The following is a 9,168-nucleotide window of genomic DNA, read 5'->3' as shown; positions in this document are numbered from 1 at the left end:
CACAAAGCATGCTAGCACACTTTACATGAAGTGCTGCACACACGTTATCGATCTGATGAAGGCATGAACTCTAGGTGGGCAGTCCCCTGCAAACCCGTGGATCCTCACTGCAGGATCAAGGTATAAGTTACCCTAAAAAAAGGAGAGATGGGAAGGAAGGCAGAGAGCAGATTAGTCAGTTGAGAGAATGCATTAGCTGAGTGGGATCTGTCCCCAGTCTCTTCCCAGGGAGAAGTGAGGGTGCTCCCTGCTTCTCTGGGGGCAAACAGACCCCAAGACCCACTTAGCTGCACTTAGCCCCACACTCTTCTTCAGCTCCACCTCCATCATGATCCTTGTCCCAGTGACTGTTCTCCCTCAGCTGCTCCTCCCATACTGACTGCTTGCTCCCTCTCTCAGGGCACAACCCTGTGCCCTCATCTCTCCCTTCTCCTGGAGATTCTCTCTCTCTCTCTCTCTCTCTCTCACACCCACCCACCCACCCACCCACATCCCTGGGGGCTCTGTGCTCCCTCTGTTCACCACAACCACTGGGCACCCCTGTGCTCCCCCCCGACTGACCCCTTCCTTGCCTGCCCCACCCCTAGAGGCCTTTGTGCAACAGAGGAAACTGACCACTGCAGCTGGAGAACCCTAGCTCCTGGAGAAAGGGACCTGCCTGTGCAGTGTTGCAGGTAAGTGCCCGGCCTGGGCCTGGGGTGTACACCGCAAGCAGACCCCGGTGCAAAACCCAGGGGGCAGCAGGTGACCCCCACCCTCCCTAAATGACTCCCCTGACCAAGGCTCCCTGCAATTTCCCCATAGCTTCTTGTGTCAGCCCCACGCCTCTGCAGGGCACGTGCAGTGACGACGGCAAGGGGCGCACACTGGGGCTGCTTCCCAGTGGGGAGCGCAGGCCACTAGCTGCATGGAGATGGGGGATCACCCAGTAGCCTCCCCTTACCCCTGAACACAGGCTTGGCAGCAAGGCTGAACCCAAACCTGACAGCACAAGGGCCAGGCCTGCCCCTCCACACCAGTCACACCCCACACCCAAACCACATGCCCACTCAGGACCACTGCTGGGGAGGGGCACATAACCCCTCTCTTGGTGTTCCTTTGCTTCCCTGTCAGAATCTCTTATTCTGGGGGGAAACAAAAAATCTGCAGGAGATACTAATTCTGCACATGCGCAGTGGTGCAGAATTCTCCCAGGAGTACAATATACATACTTTGATACTGCCACTCGATTGTCATGGTCAGAGTCGACTTCCCTGGCTCATTTCCTGTGCCCCTTTTTTAGGGTAGTACAGCTTTAAGATGGATCAAGTCAAGCAGGTGTAACCCCTTTGTATACCTTACAAGCAGCATCCTTACTGAGTAATCCTAAGGTACATCTACGCTGGAGCTCCATTTGCTGAGGGTTGTCAGACCAATGTAATGGTGATGTGAAACTGATCTCACATCACCATTAAACTAGTCTGACTCCTGGTTTGAACTGATGTGAGTTCCGAATCGAGCTCCATATGGATCAGAAAATAATACATAATCTGTTGTAGCAGGACTTCTGGACTCTACTGTAAATAATAAATTATTGGAAAACGAAATATGCAAATTCAGTAAATTCAGAGGCAACAAACACCCCATTAGGTCTGCCAGGCATGAACAGGTTTGTGTTTCCAATGAGTTGAGCCATCCAGCACTATTCAAGCCTCCTGCACCTCAGGTCTTCTCCAAGGTACAGTCCCCGCCATTAGGAGATTCCAGCATACATAGCTCTTCATTTCCCTTTCTCTAGAGCTTAACAGAACCCAGCCACCTCCAACTCAAGCCAAGCCACAGCTCAGGCAGCCCACTCCCATACCCGAAAGGTATACACGAAGCCATCCTGGAAAACAACTTGATGTCATCTCTGGAACTCCTACATGTTGCAGAGACCATCTCCATGCTGGGCCAAATTCATGGACAATAGCTGCACTGACCGTTGTGCAATGGCACTTGGGAATAAATTTGCTCATTTGGATCTTGGTTCCTATTCTGCTGCTTGCTCACATACTCCAGGATTTCCCCCTAGGAGCGCATGAATCTGCAGCACCTGCCACCCTGGGGCCATCCATCTGGTACTCAGTAGCCCAGTAATCCTCAACTTTCTGAAGGGACAAGAACAGGCCTACCTGAGTGGTGTTCTTCAGTCCTGTGTGCGTATTCCAGGGGCAGGCCTATTTCACCAGTACTAGTGAGCGTCTTTTTTCCATTTTCCTTCTGGGGATGGGGAATATCCTGTTGCAAATAACTCCCTGCTCTGTGCCATTAGTAAGGTTTGGCACCAGCCGCACCTTCAAGGCTTTACATTGGCTCAGAGCAAGAGAACGGGATCTCTTTCAGAGACTGTCACGCCTGCTCCTTACTTTGCCAAAGGGGAGATGCTGTTCAGCAGCTTAAGGTGTTTTCCATCTCTTCACACAAATAGCACAAGCAGCTGGGGTCTGGGAACAGTCTGGCTTCTCTCTGCAGCCAATCAGCTGGGGCCGTGACCCCGTGAACTCTACCTGCCCAATATCTGCCACCCACTGTGCTATCTAGGTGCTATGCTCAGGAGACCCAGTTCTCAGATGAGAGACCTTCCAGTAACCTTTAGGTGCTGCAAGAAGTGATATCTGTGTTATAGGTGGTGGTGGTTTCCCTTGCAAGTCAGCTCAGAACCAGTTTCCCAGCAAAGCCCTGGGCAAGTGGAATGGGGTCTTTTCGAGGAGACCGAAAACCAAGGTCCTGAACATTTGTGGTGTAAACAACCCATGGACCTTTTTCTGACATAAGGGAGCTAAGTGACTTGCCTAAAGTCTCACTGAATTATTGGCAGATCTGGGAAAGGAAGCCAGAAGTCTGGATCTCCAGCTATGCTGTCCAGGCGCTGCCCACTAAATGATGCTTCCTTTCTTAACAATTCTTAAATGGGGCTTGGCTCAGAATGACGTGGTGGGGTGCCGCATTCACTGCATCTCAGCAATTTCCGATTAACGATGCTCCGTTAATAAATAAGAAGAATTTTTCCTCCCAGTTGGCAGCTCGGAGAACTCAACCTGGGAGTTGAGTCAAGCTGGGTTCTTTCCCCATCCCAGATCATCACTTGTGATAATTTCTGCAGGCTCAATGATGCTCTTAGATACTTGTGCAAGTCCATTGTCTTCAAATCCTGTCCCTCCAGCCCTGTCTTCTTAAATAGCTTTGCAAGGAGGTAAGTGTGTTAGGAGCAGGATAAAGCTTCCTAGGCCCAAGGAGGAGGTGCAGAATCCAGCTCCCTCATCCTTAGCTGTGTTGGCTCTGTGGGGCGCAACTCACTTTTGGCGCTGAAGTCGGAAGATCAGCCAGAACGCGGCCGAGGGGAAGGGCTGAATAGAAGGCGCTGGTTTTATGCACACCTCAGTGCAGAGCCTCGCTCTACGACAGGGGTGGCCAGCCTGAGATGGAGCCAGAATTTGCCAACGTGCATTGCCAAACAGCCACAGTAATACGTCAGCAGCCCCCCCATCAGCTCCCACCCACTGGCAGCCCCGCTGATCAGTGCCTTCCCCTCCCTCCCTCCCTGCACCTCCCAGTCGGCTGTTTCGTGGTGTGCAGGAGGCTCTGGTGGGGAGGAGCGAGGGCATGGCAGGCTCAGGGGAGGGGGCGGGAAGGGGTGGAGTGGGGGCAGGGCCTGTGGCAGAGCCAGGGGGTGAGCAGTGAGCACCCCCCGGCACATTGGAAAGTTGGCGCCCGTAGCTCCAGCCCCAGAGTCGGTGCCTAGACAAGGAGCCGCATATTAACGTCTGAAGAGCCGCATGTGGCTCCGGGGCCATGGGTTGGCCACCCCTGCTCTAAGGTAACGTCACAGCCCTGAATGCTTGCTCTAAAGATGGCAGCGCTTCGTTTGAATTGACAGCGCTTAGTGTCTGCATCGTTCCTCCATCCACGATAACTCCTTTACACTCCTTGTTTACACTCGTTTCCCCCACTAGCACCCTGTTAAGCTACACGCCTGCATTCGCTTTCACTTTGGACCCCTACGCTGTGCTCGCGTAGAGTGTAAGTTCTTTGCGGCAGCGACTGTCTTTTTGATAATGTTATGTGGGGCTGGAGTCTCTAAGCATAACATTCTGCCACTGGTAACCTCACTCCTTTGTCTTCTATGAAATCATGGCAAAGAAGCAAATACCCAGGTCCTGTGCCTTTCACTAAGCCCCTGGGCAAGGATAACTGGAGTTCCATACAAGCCCTTCACCTGAATGGGTTTCAAGTGGGCAGCCTGGAGTGCAAAATTAGAGTTAACTGATAGTCCACGCTTAGTTCATGGTGACCGAATGAAGCACCTTGAGCCTTTGCTAAGTATTGGTGAGATTTAGTCGAATTAAGAAGCATTAGTTCGCCTATAAAATAAAATGGATCTTGCCTTTGGCAACATGACCTGCTTTGTAGCTACAGAACACCAGTTATGTTTATTACGAGGGATCGCTCTATTCTCAGGGCTGTTAGGCAACCATCTAATCAGCGATCTCTGCTTGTCCATATTAAGGGAACAATTTATAAATCACACTTCAATCTGAAAATGTTTTACCGATTACTTTTCCAAGTACTGTAGCATCCAAGTTGCTATAATCTTTCTTTGATCACAATGGTCCTTTCTGGTTTTAAAATCTATTAAGCTGATTGGGTTCTTATATTGCACTGACCACTGGTATTTAAACATCTTACCACGGTATTAAAGTGAATGCAAAAAGATCCGTCTTTCTCATTCTTACCACCCACTCCCCCAGCCTCCATTCTGTAGGGAGTCTTCAGAAGGAGATATTTTGTTGGTATTATTACTATAATGAACCATTCTTAGTACTGAGGGAAGGCTGGGTTTTGCATTTTGCTCTGAAGGTGCTGAGGCTTGCAGTTATTCTGTTGACAAGATGAGAAAAATCATTGTCCTTTCTGTACCATAAAGAGAATATTTAAAAATCTTCTATTTTAGCATGTGTATTTTGTGCTTTGAACAGTATCGTGTGCAGGATCATCAATTTCATTGTTGCCACATGTCACAAAGTACCCACTTGGCTAGGAGTGGAGCTGTGGCACCCTGCCTCAGTTTCCCTTCTTTGACTCCTCGGTAACTCTCAACAGACTTTCACGAGTCCAATGATAACAGCCCGTCTTGGGGTCTGGTTGATTAACTTGATGTTCAAAATAAACACAAAAGAGTCTGAGACCCAAGCTTCAAGCTGGACACAGCCCCTGCACCTGGAAGGCTTGGCTGAGTTACTTTGCTTTTCTGCACTTCACTTTCCCAATCTGCATAATGAGTGATGTGATTTCTGATTAGTTAATGTTTGCAGAGCACTTTGCTGACAGAAATAAACCTTACGCTTCCCAGAGCTAACGAATGCCCAGCTCGTCACAAATCTTTGGGGTTTTTCTTTCAGAGCCACTTACAACCCACTGCAATGCGAAGAACTGCTTTAGAAAAAGCATCCCCAGCAAATTAACTCTGCCAATTAGATGCTGCCCTGTGTTTAACTAGTGACTCACATGTCCTTACTATATTAGTGAAAACAGAGGGCCCCTCTGGGGCAAGAGTAGCCTCCGAAAAGAACGTAAACAAGCGTGTCATGCGGGCAGGCAGACAGAAGAGTCAATACAGAGTTGGTGGCAGTGTGAGTTGGAAATGGGACCCAGTCACCAAGTTCTGGCTCCTCCGTGGCTGATCCTTGAGGCTGCTTTTAGTCCCTGTTAGAGGATGGGATTCCCTCAACCTTCCCCATTCCAGGGTTAGGCCTGCTCAGATCAGTTGCTGGAGCCAGAGCAAGGAATCAGATTTGGGATTAGAAAAAGAACAGCGACTACTTAATTCTCAACCAGGTGAGGACACACCCAGCCTGGCTCAAGGCCCCTGGGGTACATTTTCAAATGTGATCAAGTGGTTTAAAAAGAAACTTAGAGGTTCAAATCTCACTGACTTCTAATGAGATTTATGAGTGCCTAAGTCCTTTTGAAAATGTTACCCTTAAGACTAGATACACAAAGGGATTTAGGTGCCTAATCACCATTTTAAGCACCTAAATCCAAATGTAGATGCTCAAAACCCCTGCTCAGCTGCCATCTAACCCTGTAGGCCTCTCAGTTTCCTCTGGTAGAGTCCCCTGGGCTCCTACATTTTGGCCAGTGGGCATGTCCAAGTCACCTAAGTCCTGACTGCCTGCAGGATACTCAAACCAGGCATTCCCTTGCCTGCCTCAGTCTATGTCTAATCCAGAGGGCATTCTCCAAGGCCACCAAAGAGCATGCCTGCTGAATTAGGCCCTGCACAAAACATTGTGATGCCTGCCCTCCCCCTCGCGCTCCCCCCGACCAAAGCCCAGTGGTTACAGCACTCGCCCAGGAAGTGGGAGATCTGGGTTCAAAACCCCACTTTGCCCAGTGCAGAGCAGGGACTTGAGCCCAGTGCTCCCACCTATGCTGTAACCACTGGGCTAGGGTCATTCTCTCGCTGGCCCAATGAATGTTTATTTCATATAAAGTAGGGGCAGCGTCAACAGGAGCAGGCTCATGGCTGCACATCCCCACTGCAGACAGGCTTCTTGCTTCAACCCAGCGTTAGGTTCCTCAGCCCTTTGAGGAGCCGAGCATAGGCCCCACTCCTCTCCTCGACATTTCCTAATGGCTAGCTTAGGCAGCTCCCCACCCAGCCTGCTGCCTCCTGTGGGACCTGTTCTCTGACACCTCACTTGCCCTGTGTATTTTCTAGGGAGCCTGGGCGGGCCTGACTCTGGGCTGTGGACTCCACTGGGCTGCAATGCAATGCTCAGCCTAAGTCCCCTTTGTGGATCTAGGCCTCAGTGACTCAGGTTAACAGGTCATTCCCCATGCCAGAATGGACAACTATGCCGGTCACATGACACTGGCCTCTTCCAGCACCTGATGAACGACCCAGCAGACAGATGTCTTCCGCGTCAGCGTCTGTCTCCCTTATAGTGCAGCTCCTTTTGTCCTTCCCAACGACCCCATCCTTTGTGGAAGTCTCGATCCGTCTAGTTGCAATAGACACCAGTTTCAGCAAGTCCACCCTGCCCATAAGGCAGCCAGTGGCAAATTTCCAGTGGGTAGAAATACACAGAACATGATGACTCGTCAGCCAGGCGCACAGATATGTTCCACCTCCCACCATGAACCTCCAGTGACTCAATCTCTCAGGAATGGCGTGCTCAGCTGACTAGTGGGTTCAAATGTATGGTTCCAAGGAAATGGAGTATTTCAAAATGGGGACTTAGGCTGTATGTGATCATCAGCAACTGGCGGGGGGGGGAGGGTTCCCCAAAGATTCATAGATTCCAAGGTACAGAAGGGACCGCTGTAATCATTTAGTCTGACCTCCGGCATAACACAAGCCAGAGAACTTGGACAAAACAATTCCACAGCAGAACTTTTAGAAAAACGTCCAGTCTTGATTTTAAAATTATCAGTGATGGAGAATCCACCACGACCCTTGGCAAATTGCTCCAATGGTTAATTACTCTCACTGTTAAAAACGTACACCTTATTTCCAGCCTGAATTTGTCTAGCTTCAGCTTCCAGCCATTGCACTGTGTTATGCCTTGCTCTGCTAGATTGAAGAGCCCATTATTAAATATGTATTCCCCACGCAGGTAATTATGGGCTGTAATCAAATCACCCCTGAACCTTCTCTTTGTTAAGCTACATAGATTGAGCTCCTTGAGTCTATTGCTATTAGGCAGGTTTTCTAATCCTTTAATCATTCTCGTGGCTCTTCACTGATCCCTCTCCAGTGTATCGACATCCTTCTTGAATTGTGGACACCAGAGTTGGACATGGTATTCCAGCAGTGGCTGCACCAATGCCAAATACAGAGGTAAAATAACTTTTCTATTCCTACTTGAGATTCTCCTGTTTATGCACCCCAGGATCGCATTAGCCCTTTTGGCCAAAACATCGCACTGGGAGCTCATGGTCAACTGATCATCCACCATGACTCCCAAATCTTTTTCAGCATCACTGCTTCCCAGGATAGAGTCCCCCATCATGTAAGTATGGCTACATTCTTTGTTCCTAGATTTATACATTTACATTTAGCCATAGTAAGAACACACACTGTTTGTTTGCACCCAGTTTACCAAGCAATCCAGATTTCTCTGTATCACTGACCTGTCCTCTTCATTATTTACCACTCCCCCAGTTATTGTGTCATTTACTGCAAAATTTATCAGTGATGATTTTATGTTTTCGCCAGGTCATTAAGAAAAATGTTAACTAGGACCATAGGGCCAAGAACCAATCATGCGGAACCCCCACTAGAAACACACCCATTTGATGATGATTCTACATATTAAGCCCTACTAGTGAGCCAGCTTGTAATCCATTCAATGTGTGCCATGTTAATTTTAGTTTTAGGGTTATTTTAATCAAAATGTGATGTGCTATCAAGCCAAACACCTTACAGAAGTCTAATACAGCAACACTATTACCTCTTTCAACCAAACTTGTAATTTCATCATAAAAGATATCAAATTAGTTTGATAGGGTCTATTTCCCATAAACCCATGTTGATTGTCATTAATTACATTACCCTCCTTTAATTCTTTGTTAATCGAGTCCTGTTCCATTATCTTGGCTGGGATCATTGTTAGACTAACAGACTTAATATTACTCAGGTCATCCCATTTAACTTTTTTAAAGACTGACACAACATGAACCTTCTTCCAGTCCTCTGGAACTGCCATGGTGCTCCAAGACGTACTTAAAATTATCATTAATGGTCCAGCAAGCTCCTCACCCGGCTCTTTGAAAACTCTTAGATGCAAGTTGTCTGGACCTGCCAGCCTCACCAACTCTCCAGAAGGGGAAAGCAAGAGGAGGGGGATTCAAAAAGGTCAAGATGAAGATGGTTTGAAGGGCCTCTCCTCGTCTTACACGTGGAGCGTTGTACAATGGAGGACCCTCTGTGAGCTAGCTTTGCCACCAATATAGTCCAGAGTGCCCCTAGGGGCTGATAGCTGACTTACCCTGCCAGTCATCACTGTTCGGCAGGGTACAGGGCAATCAGGTGCTATGGGCCTCATGTAAGTAGAGCTTCATATACAAAGACCGTGATTTGGCATATTGCCAGCTATGGCGGCGCAGACGTTACCAACACCCTCACTCCCATGTAGCAGAGGA

The sequence above is a fragment of the Lepidochelys kempii genome, chromosome 4 (genome assembly GCF_965140285.1).
Source record: "Lepidochelys kempii isolate rLepKem1 chromosome 4, rLepKem1.hap1, whole genome shotgun sequence".
Taxonomy (NCBI): Eukaryota; Metazoa; Chordata; order Testudines; family Cheloniidae; genus Lepidochelys; species Lepidochelys kempii.
Note: the sequence above shows the minus strand (reverse complement) of the source record.